This window comes from Struthio camelus, chromosome 1 (assembly GCF_040807025.1).
Source record: "Struthio camelus isolate bStrCam1 chromosome 1, bStrCam1.hap1, whole genome shotgun sequence".
In the NCBI taxonomy this organism is placed as follows: domain Eukaryota; kingdom Metazoa; phylum Chordata; class Aves; order Struthioniformes; family Struthionidae; genus Struthio; species Struthio camelus.
In genome coordinates, this window is record NC_090942.1 from 137,114,459 (window position 1) to 137,132,790 (window position 18,332).

At 42.6% G+C, this 18,332-nt stretch overlaps 2 protein-coding genes and 1 long non-coding RNA gene across 24 annotated transcripts in view; 2 read left to right on the forward strand and 1 right to left on the reverse strand.

Moving 5' to 3' along the window:
* MAP7D2 (MAP7 domain containing 2) overlaps positions 1-1,915 on the forward strand; it is an 83,961-nt gene extending 82,046 nt beyond the window's left edge. For all 10 annotated transcript variants that reach the window (XM_068918215.1, XM_068918192.1, XM_068918225.1 and 7 more), the window contains one exon: positions 292-1,915. The gene's annotated coding sequence lies outside the window, so the exon portion shown is untranslated. The remainder of the gene's footprint in view (positions 1-291) is intronic.
* Positions 1,916-2,588: 673 nt separating this feature from the next.
* On the reverse strand, positions 2,589-11,072 carry LOC104140463 (uncharacterized). Of its 2 annotated transcripts, none has more exons than XR_693318.2 (4): positions 10,944-11,072; positions 9,214-9,349; positions 6,282-6,434; positions 2,589-2,941 (listed from the first exon to the last, which is right to left on the reverse strand). It is a non-coding gene; the product is annotated as an uncharacterized lncRNA (long non-coding RNA). The 2 variants fall into 2 exon arrangements; XR_011136173.1 differs by having other exon boundaries at positions 2,600-2,941; positions 6,309-6,434.
* Positions 11,073-11,701: 629 nt separating this feature from the next.
* The window catches only part of BCLAF3 (BCLAF1 and THRAP3 family member 3), a 33,532-nt gene continuing 26,901 nt past the window's right edge, over positions 11,702-18,332 (forward strand). For 5 of the 12 annotated variants that reach the window (XM_068918297.1, XM_068918333.1, XM_068918352.1 and 2 more), the window contains exon 1: positions 11,733-11,867. The gene's annotated coding sequence lies outside the window, so the exon portion shown is untranslated. Of the gene's footprint in view, positions 12,313-17,684; positions 18,004-18,332 lie in introns of those variants that run through there. The other 7 variants (XM_068918306.1, XM_068918343.1, XM_068918281.1 and 4 more) reach the window with 5 other exon arrangements.

Here is an 18,332-nt window from a genome sequence, read left to right on the forward strand (position 1 = left end):
AAGTCTTTGGACCCCATTACCATAACAGTTAAAAGTAGGCCCAACTTAGAAAATGGTAATTATTGTTGCTGCTTACTCTTTTCCACTGCTGTAATACTTGCAGCATGGTATAAAATAATTTATCCTGGAAGGCCAGCAAATTACATGAAGAAAGTATAGTAGGATTTAATGACAGTTTTACAGTACAATGCCACATACAATTTTAACAAAAGAGCGTATTCTGAATTACAAACTGAAGTCATCTAACTTGCATAGCTGACTGGGTTTTTTCTTCTTTTGTTTCATTGACAGAGGTAGCAGTTTGTGGAGGATATCTATCCCTGTGATGCTACTGTAAAATATGAGCTTGTCACTTGAAAAAGCTTCTGCAGTCCTTGAACACTGGATTTCAAATAATCAGAGCTGAATATAACTTTGTCTTCCCAAGGGATACATTGAATAACTGGCTGCTTTTGGTAGAAACCAGTGATCTAGAGCCTTGGTAGCTTCAGGGAAGACTGAGTGTGCATTAGAATTTGAGCTTTAGCTGCTAATAAAGCACTTATTTCTTCTTTTAATTTAAACTTCATCTGAACACTTCACTGTGATTATTTTATTTTCACTGTGCATTTTATTTTAAAATCATTCTTCCTTAAGTTTTCCCATTCATCTATTTAGATATCTTTTTCTTGTAAATAATGATGAGGCTTGCCCACAGTGAGTTGAAATGAATTATACTGTACTTCAGTTTTGTGCCTCTCTCTTTTTTTTTTTTTTTTTTTTTGGTCTTTAATAAGGAATTCTTGGCAACTTTTATGCAGGTGTATAATTCAAAGCTGTAGCTGAAGAGGCATGAAAAGTATACAACTGCTGGAATCAAAAAGAGCCTTCTTATTGACTGTGGAGTGTAGGAGTTATCCGTTTATGATTATGTTGACGTTTTTAGTCACTAGTGGAAGTTACTGGTTAATGCTGATAGTCCTGGAGCGACTATCACTTATGTGTTAAAAACATACTTGTTGTAACACCTGTAAACAATGTAGGCAAAATGCCTCCTAGTATAATCCCTTAATATGTATTGTATAACTGTAGTAGATCCAAATGAGTACGTCAAGGGGGGTCAGATAACATGTTAATCTTTGGAGATACAGACACTTTATTAATACCAGCAGGCTTTTGATCATGTGGAGAAGTATTTTGTCTTCCTATAGGCTCAGCAACAACAAAATATAGTCAGCAGCAAAACAATATAAAAAAGTTGCAGCCAAAATACAAAAGCTGAGAGAGACACAGCGAACGCTGCTAGCCTCCTTAATATTCTATAAGCATCTGTATGGAAAAATTCACATCAGAATGTATAATGTGTAGACATTACGTGCCATACAATGTTAATTTTATTTCTGTTAGTGAACTATGGTAACTTTTATGCTAGATCATGTGCTGCTTTGAGGACGTTTTTGTCCAGTTCCTTATAAAAAAAAAAAAAAAATTTATAAATACAAATCTGTTTGGAAACGAACACAAAAAAAGTGATAACTTTTTTTTATATGTAAGGGAGTTCACAGTATAGCCTGAGCTCATTGGTAGCCCTGTTGTTGTGCTTTTTTGAAGTCAGCAACAGAAAGTAACCCATGAAATTGTGTGTGATAAAGCATACCTACAACAATCCAGCTCTATTTATGTTAGTGTACTTCAGAAAAAAACTTTATTTTGACTGTGCAGTAAGCTGTAGCATGATACTGTGTCTTCCAAATTAGTCCTACATTTATTTCCTAAATAATAAACAGAGACAAACTGTTTTGCTGTGATACATTGTGTTTGACAAATGTCCCATTATATTTTACTATGGTGTCACTGTATAACCTGTAGATTTCTTCATTTGCATGACATGTATAGCATGTATAAAGGTGAAATACATTTTCATTTATGAATCTAACTTGTTTCCTAGCTTTTCTTTCTTTACTCAGAACAAAAATGTGAAAAACTTAAAAAATATATATATACATGTATGTTTGCTCTGGGGTGCTTTCTGAGGAAGGGTGTCATACTGCATGAAGCACTGGTTCTTAGAGCCTCAGAATGCTTCACTGTTGTTTCCTTGGCAACATACTTATTTGCTTTCTGAAGTCTCACCAATATACAGAGGAAATGTAGATTGGTGGCAGAAGATCCCAAACTTATGGCATCCAAAATGCTAATGGGATGAAGCCACTTCGGAGCAACATATAACCCACACTTCTGCTCTCTGGGGTGCTGCTCGGCAAAGAAAACAAGGAAAAGACAATTTGGGAGTCATGGCCCCAACTAGCTGTGGCCCCACTGGACACTGTTCTGTCCAGCATGTTAGCTATGTGTGATCCATTCTGTAATGGTATCCATAATATAAATGCTAAACTTGTCTTCAAGCTAAAGGCACGTATTACTGTGTAGAAAGAGACCAGCTTAGAGTTACTACGACTATTCTAGTGAAAAGTTTTGGAAAAGGATCAGCATACGTTCTCTATAAAATCACAACTTCAATGAAAATTTAAAATGAGAAAATACACTTTTATCATCAAGTACATTAGTACTTTCCATGGTGACACTTCAAAACAGAATGAGAGAGAGATGGATCATTCATGCGATTTGTTCACTTGTTTATTTACTGAGATTCAAGGAGGGAAGACAAGTGAGTACTCGTATAATAGAAAATACCTAAAAACATTTTTTTATTTGCTTTCAAATGTAATCTTAAAAGTTTGGCTGAGTATCTGGAGCAAGTACCATTATTTGAGGAGTTAAATTACTTTTCGCTTTTGATGATACAAGTTCTTTGTATCAATATTCCTGTTTGTTGCTAAGATTCAGGTCTGCGCAATAAGCTTAATTTTGACAGTGGTCCTGAAACTGTGATGAAGGACCACTAGTGATTCACACGAATCCTTTGCAGAGCTTTTCTCTTGTAAAGCATTTGAGGATCAAGCTGTGAGACAAAGCAAAAGAAAAGAGAATGAAGAAATGATCCTTGAGTAGATGTCTTTTATAAAGTGATCTGCAAAACAGGAGTGTCGGGAAACCACTGAAACCTCTGACAAACTAATTGAAACACAAGAACTGCATTGGCAAAGCGAAACAATAAAAAGCTGTTAATGAAGTTAGACTAGTACATAATATATGCTAGTAATATATAGTGCTAACACAGCATGATGAAGTCATGTGAACGTAGCTATTTCCTACATTAAACACCAAGAAGAATCTGACACTGTTACTATCCTTTCCCAGATTTATTTTCAATAACTAGTATAGCAGTAAGTTTTTAAAGTAAAAAATACCGTATACATCCAAGGTAATTAGGTGTCACAGAAACTGTCTGTTATTGTGGACACTATCAGCATTTTCTGTGGTATTGCTCTGGGCAATGACACCCACCCAAGCTTGTCTCAGGCCGAGCAAAGGCCTGTAGCAGAGTCTACAGCTCTTGGCTCCCTCACGTTCATTTCAAAACCAGATGGCATCAGGGATGGGGGAATCTGGCTCTGCCCCCAAGCCTGCATTTTCAGTTAGTGGTAAAGGGGGCAGAAGGGGGAAAAGTCATCCTCGCTCCTATAAACGTACAAATTACGTATGTGGATAAAGTAACAGAAACTACACAGCATGCTGCCCAGCAGGTTTGGGATCTTCCCCTTGGCACTGTTCAAAAAAGCAACTCCCTGATTCCCAGTCCACTGAAGCCCCAGCCTCATGTGATGGGGATCAGGGATGGGGCAGAAGCCAAGATCAAACCTCCTGTTCCCCACGGCCAGGCGGAGCACGGCAGGACTGTCCAGCCTCACGTTTCGTGTACAAATTTGAGCATGCGGTGGGCCGTTTCAGGTGCTGCTGCCACCACCGCGCTCATATTTTGGGCATTGGCAGTGGGGCACTGCAGCTCTTTTGCTACTCCATGACCCCAGGTGCCCAAGGTAGCACAGTGGCATTGTCTAGGGTCGGCTGTGGCCAGTCAGAGGGGCACAGGATCCGTGGCCAGCACTGGAGCAGTAATGCTGCACAGCAGCCTGGAAGCCCTAGTAGAAGAAATATTTCTGTAAAGCCTTGAACTGTGGTCCTGTCCCCATATCACGTGCCCTGTTGCGCAGCTGCATCTCCCCATCCTATAAAACCTGTACGGAGCCCCATGCCATGAGACAGGAGAGGTTAGGAAGTTTGCTTTAGGCTCTGAAACGTGAAGTACATCCATAGTAGGGCCCTTCTCAATAAACTAGCTGACATTCAGCTTGCTGTCCGTCCTCTCAGGACAACGGGTGTGAGACCACTGAGCAGCCATCTCCGTCAGCAAAGGGACTCTGATCTCTTACACCATTGTCCCCTGAGGGGGCATTTGCAAACAGCAGCTGTAACATCATTCCCATGAATAACTAGGTTCCTCTGTGTCTTCTCTGTGTCGATCGAAAGGGTCTTAAAACGTAACTAGTTTAATATTCAAGAGCAAAGGCTATTTACTTTGGGAGGTGTATTTCTTGTTTTCTCTAATCCACCGCCCACGTGTTGCAGTGGAAGAATAAGAACAAGACTGTCTTTTAAGCTGCAGACAAACAAGTAAGTTCAGTGGGGATACGCTTCTCTTTCTCCTGCGTTAGTGGTGTGCGCATCTTCCTCCTTACTTCCACCCCTTCCCTCCCTCCATATACAAGTGTGTGGGCTGAAAAAAGTTTTGCTTTACTCTCATTTTAGAACAATGTTGTTCAAGCTGTTGGTTGCCTCCAAAAACAGCATGAAGAGTGGTTATTGACCTGTGCTGCCTCTGTGTGGGGGTGTAAATTCGTGTAAATGTAAAAGCTACCTGACATTTTGGGATGCCATTTTCCAGTATTAATATTAAATTCTGAAAAATTTATTGATGTTGGGCCACTATACTAAAATCTGGAAAATATGGTGATTGACCTTATGACTAATTACAGTTTTCTCTGAATTTTTTTAAAATGTTTAGAAAAACAGTTTAAATACATTCAGTCTCTCAGGAATACATACACTTTAAAATCTTAGAAATCTTAAGATATTTGAATGCGTTTTTTTTTTGTTGTTGTTATTGGTATTAGTAACAGTAATACTGCTCCAGAATACTGCAGCCCACAATGTTCTTCTCTCCCCCACTTCTTTATCCCATCATTTGTCTTATCCTTACGATCTCTTACAGCTGAAAATTAGGTGGTGCTGTTCATTCCGCAGGCCAATTTAACTTGTCTATTGAAGCAACATCTTAAGCAAAAAAGCCCTTAAATTGCAAGCAGAAATACTAAGAGAAAGGATGCTTAAGCTTTTAAAATAATTGTCTAAAATGGAAGAGAATTGACCATCAGAATAATTTCTGACACTTGTTTTCTCCTTAATTGCCTTATTTGTTCTCCATCTCACAGTACTGAAATATTATGATATGTTCTATAGTCTTTCTAAAGATTGAACATGGAGGTAGTAATGTTTTCAAACTAGTAGGTCGGATGAGTACCTGAAGCCTGCAATTTGCAGGAGCCAATGTGTGATGTTCATTTGAGGGATTTACAAAAATAGACACGTATCCCTGCTGAAATGGAGCCTTAATGATTTCCAGAGAAAAAACAACTGTGATTCAGGAGAGATTCAGTGAACAGAAGGAAATGGTAAGCAATGTGCTGCACACCTCTACAAAGTCCTTATACTAAGAATGAGTTTTTAAAATGGGTACATAAATAAGTCAAACCACAAGCTATGCATTATTACCCGTATCTTCTTGCTGGATCTGAGAGAAATAACTTGAAGTCAGAGACAATTGTAGGTGACTGACACTATACAGGAATGGACCCAAGAACCCAAGAAATTAAGTAGCGGGAGAAAAATTTTCATGGGTGTGAACTAAGATCACAATCAGGGAAATGACAGTATTTCCTCAATTTTTCTGTAAATACCAGCCACACTTAGCAAATTCAATACATGAGCAGCACTTACCAATCCCACTAAAAGACTGGAAAAATAATAAGCAGCATCAGGGCAGTAGCTATAACGCTATATTACCATTATATTCATATATCCGTTTTCAGAATAACTTTTCTCTTTTAAAATACAGATGGCAACATCATCTAAAAGGTCATTATTAGCACCTTAAATATGCAAAGTTATGCCAATAAAGTCTACGGAGTTGCTCCTAATTTTCCTGGAGTGAGTTCTCAATTGAGAACAGCTTTCACTCTTTTCTTTTTCTTTTTTTAAACCTCTTTTATCAGTTCAAATACAATAAATCTGAGACAGTATAAATTCTTGTGGTTGCCTGGTGGAATAAGTTTTTTTCTTACCAGTTCCTGGACAAAGGCTGCCCATACCTTGGACGGCAGAGAAACACAAAATCAGAGGAGTGTTTGGGGCCTGAATAACTGCTGGCCTCCAGCAGTAGTGTTTCAGAGATGGCCATGAGATGCTGCTGTCACATGCAATGAATCCACATAATCCTGGTCAGAAAGGGATAAAATTCAGTACAGCCTCTTCACCAGGGGAAGACTGTGTCAGAATTGCACTCTCCTTTTGTCAAGAAACTTCTGCGTTTCTAACCTAAATTTTCACATGGTTAGTTTATGCTCATAGGCTCTTGGACCAATGCTGTAGTTTAGGGTGGAAAGTGACATACAATAAATGAAACTGTTGGTGGCACTGACAATTAAGAAAGTTGATGGAGTGAAGGAGGGAGAAAAAAGGATGGATGAAGGTAGCAACGTTGCCTAAAGAATGCTAAGATACTTTGTACGTATCTATTATCAAGCAACTAATATTAAAATTCCTAAAACAAATGAATATCAGTAACGCCCACAATGTCCTATCAAGCTGTATGTTTTGAAATCTGCTCCCTCTTCAGGCTTCCCATCCTGCTGTTTCATTGAAATTCCTCATTCTGTCACCCTTCCAAATTGGGGTTCTTGCACAGGCAAAGAAACGCAGCCCTTCTGCCTTTCTGCTTCCTCTTTGAATTAATTTGCTATGACCGCTTAGATCATAAGCCTAGTTCAAAGCCTTTGCTTTTAAAACCCTGTGTTAACTGTGTTTATGTCACCTACTGGTATTAATTCATACACCAAAATTGTTTTTGCTGGTATATTGCCAAAATCGTACCAAGTTTACATGGGCCATACAGCTAATGGAAATGGCATAGTTTTTACATGTTGTTACAAGGAAAGTCATGATAACCTCATAAATAAAACATAGAGGCATCTTTACGTCATGAGATTCCAGCCTTGCTAAAGGCTCTTTAAAGAATAATTTGGTGATACTATCTGAGCCAAGTCATGCAGTCAGTCGTCCTCTCACGTTCCTTCAGGTTTTAATTAAATGATTACTTTACAGCTTCCCTTAAATGTCAAAGCTAAATAATGTGGGGCTTATTTCCTCAATTAGGGAGGGAATTGTTATCTGTTGCTTTGCGCTTGAATTAAAAAAAGTCACAGTTCTACAGAAAGCTGTTGAAACAAGCTCTTGCAACTTTGCTTGTTTGTTTTCGGTTTTATTTTGGACCAAATTCTTTCCTTGTCTGGAGGAGGAGTAAAGGATTTGAAGTCAAAGTTATTTCTCACAAGTAATTTTAGACGTTGATTTACACACCAGTATCTCAGTTTCTATAAAGTAAGAGAAACAGCTGACACTCCTTCACTGGGGAGTTTAGCGGTTTAGCTAGTTTTATTCCACTGAATAATGGAAATTTTTTTTTTATTAGAAGAAGCAAACGTGTTGTGTGCCCGCAAAGGATTAGGCGCACTTATTTCATAACTGCAGACAAACTTTGTGGTTTGGCTAAAGTCTTCTGATATAAATGAAAGAAAAAACGCCTAGTTGCGCTATGGGATAAGGGTTGGTAAAAAGCAAAAAAGAAGGATAAAGGTGAGACTCCTCTAAAAGCAGAAATCAGACTTAATGAAGCCATACAAGTCTCATCTGGAGGCAGAATAAAATGCTAAAGCCCAAAGTAAACATTTCCCTCTAAACATGATGAGAGGTTGGTTGGTAAAAACATTATTATCCTTTGACAGCCAGTCTTCTCGATGGTGAGTCTTCTCTTTGCAGATGTTTACTCCACCACAGCCCTTCTAACTGCCATGATGCAGTAAGTATTACCATCTATAGGCTCTGTCTACACATACCAAAATGAATTGCATATGACAAGCAAGCTAACCCACTTCCTACACAGAGCTTTTAATTTCACCTATATAGTCCACGTCAGTGAAAAAAAACTATTCAAAAGTGGTTGCTGTGGTGAGCCCGGAAGTACGGGAAAGCCCAAGCAATGCTCCCCAGCCCCAATAGCTCAGCCTGTGTCGCCTGACCTACTTCTGTGCCTGACCTTGCCTAGAGATTGAGCAAAGTTTTATTTCCATTTCTTTTTTAATTAACATACTACTGTTCAGCAAAGTTCATCTCCAATAGTAACGTTTTAAATGAAGTGCCTAGTTGAAAGAAAAAATACGTAAGATCTGTCTACTATATAATATTAGTTTCTGTCTTTGAATTCTACGTTACTTCCCTTCATAATTTCCAGCTGTTTAGCATGCATACCACAGCCATACGGTTTCCAGAGGGAATGTTTACTAAATTAAACATTAAAAGAATGTGAAAGCTACTGTCTAGTCTAATGATATTTAATTATAAAAACGTGGAAATAGATTAAAAGAATTAGTCTTAATAAGTAGTAATTGTCAAGCCCTGTGCAACAGTAGCCTTTACAATTTACAGATAGAGAATAAGATGTTGTGGAACTGCTAATAGACACTGGTTTTAAAATTTATTTAATTTGTAAAGTGTGATTCATTTCTTGTTTTCTTAGACTATATGGTCCCAATCATGGAGATCCTTGTGTACATGCTTAATGATATCCATCAAGTCAAGTGTATATTGGATCAAGAGCATCTGAGGAGAATTCAAACAAAGAAGTTAATAATGAAGTATAATTTAGTTTATGTAATGTAGAAGTTTATCTTATGCACATAGAGGTGGATTGTCTGTAGTTATTACAATTTTTGCTTGAAGTGAAGGGTCTGCTTAATTTTAAGTTTCAGGGCAGTGCTAGCCTCACTAGATGTAAAGAGCAGGTAAAGCGTGACACTAACTGCAGTAAGGAATAGCAATAAAAATTTTCTTTCTCTGTTAAGTTTCATTTTCCTAGTCTTCCGAATGAAGCCATAACTTTCTATACAGTGATTATCTTGCATATTGTAAAAAGTATGCCAAACTTGTAATACACGTTACCTGCTTGAGCCCTCCAGGCTGTGGGAATTCTCACTGGCCCACGTTCCTTTGGCAGAGTACAGAAGAACAGCATCTGCCCCGCTCAATCTCCCTTAGTCAATCTAAAGATCACTCTGCCTTGTTCTGATCCAGGCTCCTATTAACAAAAATAGAAATAAGGTAAAGAGGAAGCAAGCATTGTTTAGTGCAGTTTGCAACTATATATCTATATCACATACTTCAGCGAATCTTTTAATAGGGAAGACATTACACTGAAGTTAAAAATAACCTTATACTTCTACATGCTTTTCATATGAGAAGTTCAAAGGGTTTTGATGAAGACCCAAGAAATTATTTTGTATGACTATTGTGTGTGGTTCTGAGCTGCTCCAGAAAGGACTAAAGAACCATGCAGAACCCTGCAGATCCTCAAGCAAAATAACCAAACCTACAGTCGTGAAGAGGGATCCCTCAGTCCCAACCACAGTGACTCTGACAAGGTTAAAAAGACTGAGATTCAAAGATAATGCCTGGCTAAAAGATCAGCCCTATAAAAGGAAGGCAGAAAGATGTCAGCTGCTAAAAGCCTGAAGGATAGCCAAAGGTGGAAGCCCAGGCTGGAATTTGGAACACAAGGAAAGTGAGACTACCTATTTGAAGTACACCTACTTAACGGGCTAAGGAGAATGCTGACAATAAGTAACCTTTCCTCTCCATTCTTTATCCAGTGAATACAAATATCTAACTTCACCCCAAAGTAGGTCATGGTTTGATAATATGGTGAAGGCAGCCCTACGGCTCTGACACGGATCAAAAATATCAGGACTATGTAACACAGTATGCTGACTCAATAGAAATTCTTGTCTCGACTCATATTTGTTAAAGAAAACATTGACAGGCTAACTTGGTATTGGCAAGCTCTATACCAGATCAGATATCATCTGCCCGTGCCACTGCAACGGTGTTGGATTGGGTGTCGCCCTTCTTCCTGCAGCTAGTGTAAAAATACAAAACGAACATCAGTTCTGTGCTCAGGCTAAAACTAAAGCGTGTGCCTGTTTCTATCTGAATGAAACGTATTCATGGATTGTTCTGACAAGGCACCACTCTAGTATCGCCATCTTTGAACTCAGATGCCTACAATTAAGTGTCAGTATCTTCTTTCATGTGTGGCTTTCTATGATTTTAAATCCATTTGCAGTGCTTTTTTATCATAAAAAGATATTGCATTTCCAAAATGCTTCATTATGTGTCAATGCGTTCAGCTGTTGTTTACAGCTTAAGGAAAAACTCGCTCAAACGCCAAACCTGTTAGGCCTGCTAGGTATCATGATTGACAATTAAGGGAGTGTGTCCCTGTGGCCTAGAAAGGAGAGCGTCCAAATTGCTGGGATTGATTGTCTCTCCAAGAGAAGCGGAGACCTGGAATAGATACTTGAAAAGGCAGCACTCCAGGAAAGAGCCTCAGAAAAAGCTGCTTACTCGAGTATTGCAAGAGGTGCTACAAACCTCGCACTGGCCGTCCTCTGACAAGTAAGCCATAGCCACTTTGCCTGTGGGTCAGCAGAGCGAATCAATGCCCCATCTGGGTGGTTTTACGGCCTTACCGGAGCAGCACTGGAACGCCTCATACCTGGCAGTGATTTAATTATGGGTTATTCGACCGTAAGGCCTTAGGCAGTCTCTTGACCAAGGCTTTTCTGCCTGACCCATCACGTTGAAGCACAAACCAGCTACAACACTGGACTCACGGGTGCCGCGCTCTCCGTGCTGGAGCTGGGCCCGGCCATTCTCCTGCCGTTCAGGCTGCGGCTAATCGTGCTGCTGGTGCAGAAAGTCAGCAACCGCTGCTCCGGGGGGGGGATTTTACCAGCCTTGGGATAGGCCAGGTAGCAAGTTTCATGGCAGGAGAAGTTTATTTTCTGTAGAACTGTCTAGTATTTTGGGGGGGGGGGGTGATCACACTTCTAAACAAACATCTGCAATGGCAAGCGCGTGCAATTGCATTTCTTTGCTGCTACCAAGGGGAAGGAGGGGACGGCGGCACAGGACGGGCCCGCTCAGCGGTGGCACAACCACCAGCGCCGAGGGCCTCCAACACGGGGGGCTCCTGGGCCGCAGCGCCCAGCACCTCCAGCCGCCCTGGCGGCGGAGCCGGTGCTCTTCTCGACCCCAAACTCGGCATTTTAGCTGCCTGCCCGGTATATTCAAAGAGGCGTTTGCGGCAACGCAGCACGCACCGGCCCGCCGCCTCACGGAAGACCGTTGCCCCCGGGGTCAGCAACGGCTCTCGGGGGGGGGGGGAGGAGGAGGCCCTCGCGCGGGCCGCCCCGCCCCGCCCCGCCCACGAGCCTCCCCCTCCCTCCCCCCTCGGCCGCGGCCCCCTCGGCCGCAGGGGCGAGGCCGGCGGGACGGGACGGGAGTGGGGCCGCCGCCGCGAGGGGGAGAGGCGGCGCCCGCGGCGGCCCCTGCCCGCCCCTCCACTTCCGGGGCGCCCAGCCCGCCGCCCGCCCTTTCCCGGCCCCTGGCGAGCAGCTGCGGCCGGCGCGGCGCGGCGCGGCCCGCCCGGGAGCCCGCCCCGCCTCCTCGCCGGGCACCTGCTCGGGGCGGAGCGGCGGCGGCCGGAGGAGCGGAGGGAGGCGGCGGCGGCGGCTCCGGAAGCGGCTCCGGTGGCGGTGAGTGAGGGAAGGAAGGAGGGAGCGGTGGCGGCGGCCGCCCGGCCTCGGCGGGGCCTGAGCAGGCGGGGCCGAGGCCGGAGCCGGAGCCGGCGCCATCCTCATCCGCCCGCCGCCGAGAGGGGCGTTGTTGTCCCGCTCGGCGCTGCCTGAGCGCCCGGCTGCGGGAAGGGCCCTGCCGCCGGGCCTGGTCCCGGGGCCGCGCCGCGCCCCCTGACCGGCCGCCCCGGGCCGGAACAAAGCTCCGCCGCCTCGGCGGTGTGTCTGCCGGGGAGGGGGGGGAGGAGACCGTCTGCTGCCCCTGCGGCAGCCGGGGGTGTTGAGAATAGGGAAGGGTGGGAAATGATTTCTTTTATTTCCCCCCCCCCCCCTCCTACCCGCCGTGTTTGTCCCTGAAGGTGTACGCCCGAGGCACGGCCTGCTGTGGATTTGAAGGGGACAGGAGGTCAGTGGGGATTTTGCTGAACCGATCTTAAATCTGCTGATGCTTAGGCAGCCTGTAGCAATGGCATCTGTAACCCTCTTGAACGTGTATATAAACATATAGAGTACATATGTGTGTATATGGATATATTATATACGATGTATGCAGCGTTCAGTGAGATTTGAGGGGGCTAGAAACAAAGCATAAGGAGAGGCGCGGGACAGGAATGACAAGAAATGCCACGAGGTTGTCTCCAAGGCATGTGTCTGTCTTGATGGTTCCAGAAAACCCATTTTGCTACTTCCTTGCTCTTGTGAGCCGTACGGCAGGACTGAGTTGGCTATTTGTTATTATTGTAAGGACAGCGTTCTCTTCTGAGGGGAGCAAGGCATAAATACCAACAGTCCCTGTTGCAAATAAATTATTTCTGGTCACAGTTCTATGCTGCTGAGTATGATTAGAATAATTTAAAGCAGTGCAGGTTTTTGTAGAGTAGTCTTGCTTTAGTTTGAGTCTCTTTGGATTAGATTAATATATTTTTCAGGATTGAGACGACTGAAATTAGATAACTTGGCACCGGTTTGACCAATACTGTTTTATGATACTTTTCTTTAGCTGGTCTAATTGATTGCATGCAGTTATTCATACACATCTAAAGGGGCAGTAATGCTTTTGGGGGGGAACAGGAGGAATCAATGATAATATTCTGCTCATCTGGCTCAACTGCAGGTAGAAGAGCACACCTAACTTCTATTGCAGATCTTAAATGCCCCAAGTCACTTGTAAAATATAGTTTGGATTCCTGAATTACAAGGGTTTAAAACAAAGAAGGCTCAAATTGCTGGGAGACTTTAATTGCCGACTCACCTTGAGTGTGTGTGGGCCTAGGAGAAGTGAGTCTTTTGCGAGTTCTGCTGGGGTTGAAGGGCTCAAGGAACAGCTTGGAAGAGGATGTAAAAAAGGAAGTGGGAGAAATATGCAAAGAGGCATGGAAGCATCTTTGGTGAGGGAAGTTACGTGGTGATGTGGCGAGCTGTAAGAGACAGGCTTGAGCAGGGAAGGGTAGAGAACACGGATGACTAAGTTTTCCCCTTGTTCTCTTCTTTTTACTCTGAAGGACTAATTGGAAGCTATTACGATTTTCTAGGGTTTTTGTTTGCTGTTTGCTTTTTCTCTAAAAAAAACTGATGTTGACGAGGTGAGCTGAAAATAATTAACTTCCTTTAGAGGCACGCCCAGTTATCCTGATAAATAGCTGTCTTTCTTAATAAGTGTCCATGGCATGTTGTACTCCTCCACATCTGCCTTTAGCAAAATAACTGGTATTTCTGCTACTGCTTTTATAAGAGCAATCAAATCAACTTTTCTTCTGTTTGTGCTGAGATAGGTTGATTTGATTTTGGTGCAGTTTGCCTTGTGGGTGTTTGCCTGTCAAGAGGTAATGTAAGTTGGTTTGGTATCATAGCAAGCCAGCTGGCAAGTGATGCAGCTAAATACAGGTTCCTTCTTCCTCTCAGGTGGAAGCGGGCTTTAACTGTCTCTGGGAAAGGGAGGAAATGTACTGGGAGTCTTCCAGCGTAGTTGATTTCTGTAGCATGGTTGGTGAACACAGCTAAAACTGCTCAGTTTGCTGACAGCGTTCATGCACAGCATTGCTGATTCTACACGTCCTCTGAATAAAGAGGGGGTCCCTCCCCACCGCCCCTGACATTGGTTTTGTGACTTAAGATCTCCACTACAGTTTGTATGTGTTGAATGGCATTCAGTGGGCAGGAAATTGTTGTGGTTTCTAAAGCTTATATCAAACTATGACAGGAATTAATTTTTAACACGTTTCTGACACCTCTCTTGAACCTGATAGGCGGAATCAGCTGGGGATGGTGCTGTTAAATGTAATGATCTGGCTATAATAGATCAGAGGTCAGACTATGTTTTTAAAGGCCTTTAATTCAATGTAATACAGAAATGGCTGGGCAGTATCTCTACAGCTTGTGCTTTCTTTATGTAAAAGTGTGTATTAATTTGAGACTGAACTATGTAACATATTATGTGATAGGCTTAGCCTACTCAATCTTTTCAAATTAGCATTGTAGGCGTTCTACGAAGGTGAGGCATTGGCTGCTTATTAGTGCCATTAAATGGATTAATTTTAATGATATTAAGTTACTTGCTTTTAAACTTAGATATTTTTGTCGTTTGCTGAAATATACAAAAAGTATTCCCCTGCACTTAATCTATTTCAAGGGATACCTTAAAATTTGTTTAATGGTCCATGAAGAAATAGTCTGTACTTCAGCTAGGCCTGTACTTTCTGTGGTAGATCTTCATTCTACTGTGAGTGAGACAGTTTGAGATGTTTTGGGGCGTTATCATCTACTCTGTACATGCCCTTATGGTGGCTCTTCCTGGGCTCTTGAATCTTATATAGGGCAAGTAGAGGGAAGTGATGCTGCCTCTGTATGGGACAGTTACCTCGCTAGTATGAGGCTTAGTCATCTGCTAATGTTCCTTAGCATTGAGCTGCAACCTGTGTAAAGCTACTTTCTCCAGCTTGTGTACAGCAAAAGGATAAAGCTGAAAAACAGGAGAAGGAGGACAAAAAATTCCTTCTTTAAAGCTGCAACAACTGAACTTCTAGAAGATTAAAATCCTATTTGTACTACTGGGAGAAGTCTTCAGATTAACAAGCAAACTGAAGAGAACTGGCTGGAGAGTCAGAGTATGCTCAGGTTGTGATTTAACAGTGTGATGTATTCGGCAAGAGTACTGGCATATAATATTGCCTCCCACTGTCATGGTACACCATTTGCTCCATTGTTTTGGCACTGTTGTTTGTGCTACAGATGCTACAGACCAGGCTAGGAAATTCTGATAAACATAGCCTGGTGAATAAAGGAAAAACCCCATCATGTTCCTGATGAGGATTCAGGCTGTGTTGCCAGTGCAGCTGAGGTTGTAGTGCCCTGGGGGTGGTGCAGCCAGACCAGCTACAAAATATTTTGGAGTGTCAAACCATAACCTTGGAGATCTGGAGGAGAGTCTGAGAGTGACTGAAGGCCAGGAGAAGGAATTTATAATTATAAAGAGCACTAATAGAATATCAGAGTAGCAAGAAAACTGAGGATGGAAAATCTGAATAAAGATCTTTTGCATAGGTCTGGTTATTTACCAAACTGTCTAAAAGACGGAATGGTTTAGAAATCCCTCGGTTGGATTTCTTTTGCTTCCACCAGTGTGTGTCCTTGAGCTGTTCTAGTTTATCGTTTTTAACCTGTGATATGCATACTACCTCGAGGGAGAATGTGTCAAGAGTCAGGAGTGTTCAGGCAGCCTTCTGGGCTCCTGCCTGCAGGGAGTCAGTCACGCTTGTGCTCTCCTTGTTCCTGGGGTGCGCTCTCCTTGTTCCTGGAGGTGCGCATGCATGTGCACATGTAGGTGTGCCCATGCTTCTCATTCCAGGTGTTGGAGAAGATCTGAGGCAAGGAGAGTGGCACTAGTGTGAGACAGGGTTGCACCACACAATTCACAGCATCCTACTTTGTGCCCTGGGAGGAGTGGCTGGCAGTAGGGGGTGAATTGTGCCCTGGGAGAAGCAGCTGGCAGTGGTGGGCTGAAAGTGTGAATTGATTTTTGAGGTCAAGGGCAATTAGTAGAAAAATTAGGGAGATACGGATATATGCATAGCCTAGTGCAGCCCTGGGAGCCTCAGCTTGTGATGATAATACCCAAGCCAGTTTGGGAAGCACTGAGTTAAAGTACGTGTGAAGTTGGATCTCTGAGAGAGAGAACTTGTGCCTCTGCTGAATCCTACTGGTTCCCGTTGCAGTTCAGAAACTTTCTGTTCTGTTTGCTGGGTGTTGGGAGATGTTTGTTCTTACACTTTTGCCCAGGCTCATGCTGCTGGCCATTTTGGAGATAAGATTCTGAATGAAGTATAGGTACCTGCCACTGTTGTATATGATACAGCTGTATATGATACAGCTGTGCTCATGGAGGGGTTTGTTGTGTCTTGTGGTTAAACTGCCCTGTTTCAGACTCCTTTCAGAGAGGAAATGTCAAGAGAGCTGGTATGCCTGGAAGGTGAACAGGGATAAAGTGCATGCAATGCTGATGTCCTGCCCAGACAATAGCAGTGAGGAGGGGGAAAAAAAATCCATGTGTGGCAACCGCTGTGAGCCAGCTGCTCTAACTTTTCTATTAGGAAAGTTGCCAGTTTTATACATTTTCATTTAAGGATAGGATAAATGGCTTTCTGTGCTTCAGACTTTAAGGTCTTTACATTTTTATAGAAAAGCCTAGGTTGCAGCTGAGCTTCTAATTTGATTGGGTTTCTGTCAGATATTTGACTGTCTTGGTGTTGAGCTTCTCGATTTTTGGTTTCTCTTTCTGGATGGACACTGCAGCAAGGGACGTGATCTGGCATGTCCCTTGCAGTTTCTGGTTGATCAGAAGGAGACAGTCAAATGAAAAATTTGCAGCTGCTCGTTTTTGGTGGGGAGAAGGAGGGCAGAGTGAGAGGGTAGTGAGATAGGTAGTTTTTGCAGCCAAGGGTCAGTGTCTTTTTTCATGTCTGCTGTGTGACCCAACCTATGAAAGACTTGCTCAATCTTTCTGCCTGTAAGAGGTTTGGAAGCCAATTGCGATTGGAGTCAGCCAGTCCCTTACAAAGAGGTGAGAAATTGTCTATCTTAGCCACAGGTGGAAAGGCAGTTCAAGAGCAGCTCCTTGATGGTCAACAGTGCTACTGTTAACCTGCTCTGTATTGCATTTCCAGTGTTGGATTTCTTCTGTTATCTGTATTGTAAATGCTGACCCAGTGGAGCTGAGTCTGCACCCAAAAGGAATATAAAGCAGTCGACATCTTTTATGGTCTATTCACAGAAGAGTGCTAACTCTTTTACTCCTCCTTTTACTCCACTGGTGTTCTATCTCTTCTATCTGTGGGGGTCTGCAGTTGCAAGAGCTTCAGTTCCGTGCCCTGCAGTTAGATGACTGCAGTAATTTGTGATTTCTCACCTTGCCTGCTGGAGAAGATTGGAGACTGGAGATGGTTTAGTCCAGTAGAACAAGTTGTCATATTGATGGCCTTTCTGAAAGAATGTATATTCTGGCTGACACACCCAAAACATTTCTGGTCGTTTTCGAGTTACTTCTTTTGAGCTGCCTCTTTCAGGTTCTTAATAAATGGTACAAGAATTTTGTACTTGTCAAAGCACTGATTTCTTAAAGACAGACTCTAAGGAAAGCTGGCAACAGGCTTAAGGCGTTTCTGAGGCTGAAGTTGTTTGCTTTAAATTCCAAAAGTCAAGGAAAACAAAATAAAAGGTGGTTTTCCTCATTAATGTTTAAAAACTGTCTGAGCACTGTTACGGATAACTCCTCTGTAATAAGTCACTTATTGTTGTAACATAACAAAAAACAAGCAGCACGACGATCTGAGTAATATTACCTCCTAGTTAAAAATAGTTCTTCACGTTCTCATAGGGATAGCATCCTGTAAAATAGAGAAGGAAGGCGTGGTGAAATGCACAATCCAGAGTATAGCAGGTCCTGGTGTCCCTGGTTCAAAATGAACTGGCCTTGAAGCACCTGGATTCAGGAACTGTAGGGCCTCCACTTGATTCAAATAATTTTACTATAGACAGGTTCTTGCTACCTAGAACCATCCCACAGAAAGCTTTCTTTGGACTTGGAACCGTCTTACTGATTGAGGTGCGTTGATTCGAACTTGGACTTAGCAGTGCACTTTCAAATTCTACATGGATTAGTTTATTATAGTGTTAGCTGGGAGTTTTGACTGGGGTTGAGCTTTTACTGCCTTCGTATGTTTTTCACCTTTGAATCTCGCTGTGAGGGAATCACGTTACTTCTGAGTAACTTTTCAAGGAGGCACATAAAAATGAATGAACAGTTTCTTTCTGCTAAACAAAAACGAGTGTCTTTTTTGGAATTAAAGTAATCCTGTTTATCCTAAGGCGAGACCTAGGACATGCTGTCACAATGTTTGTCATGCTTTTAGTATGATTGTTTAGCTGATGTGG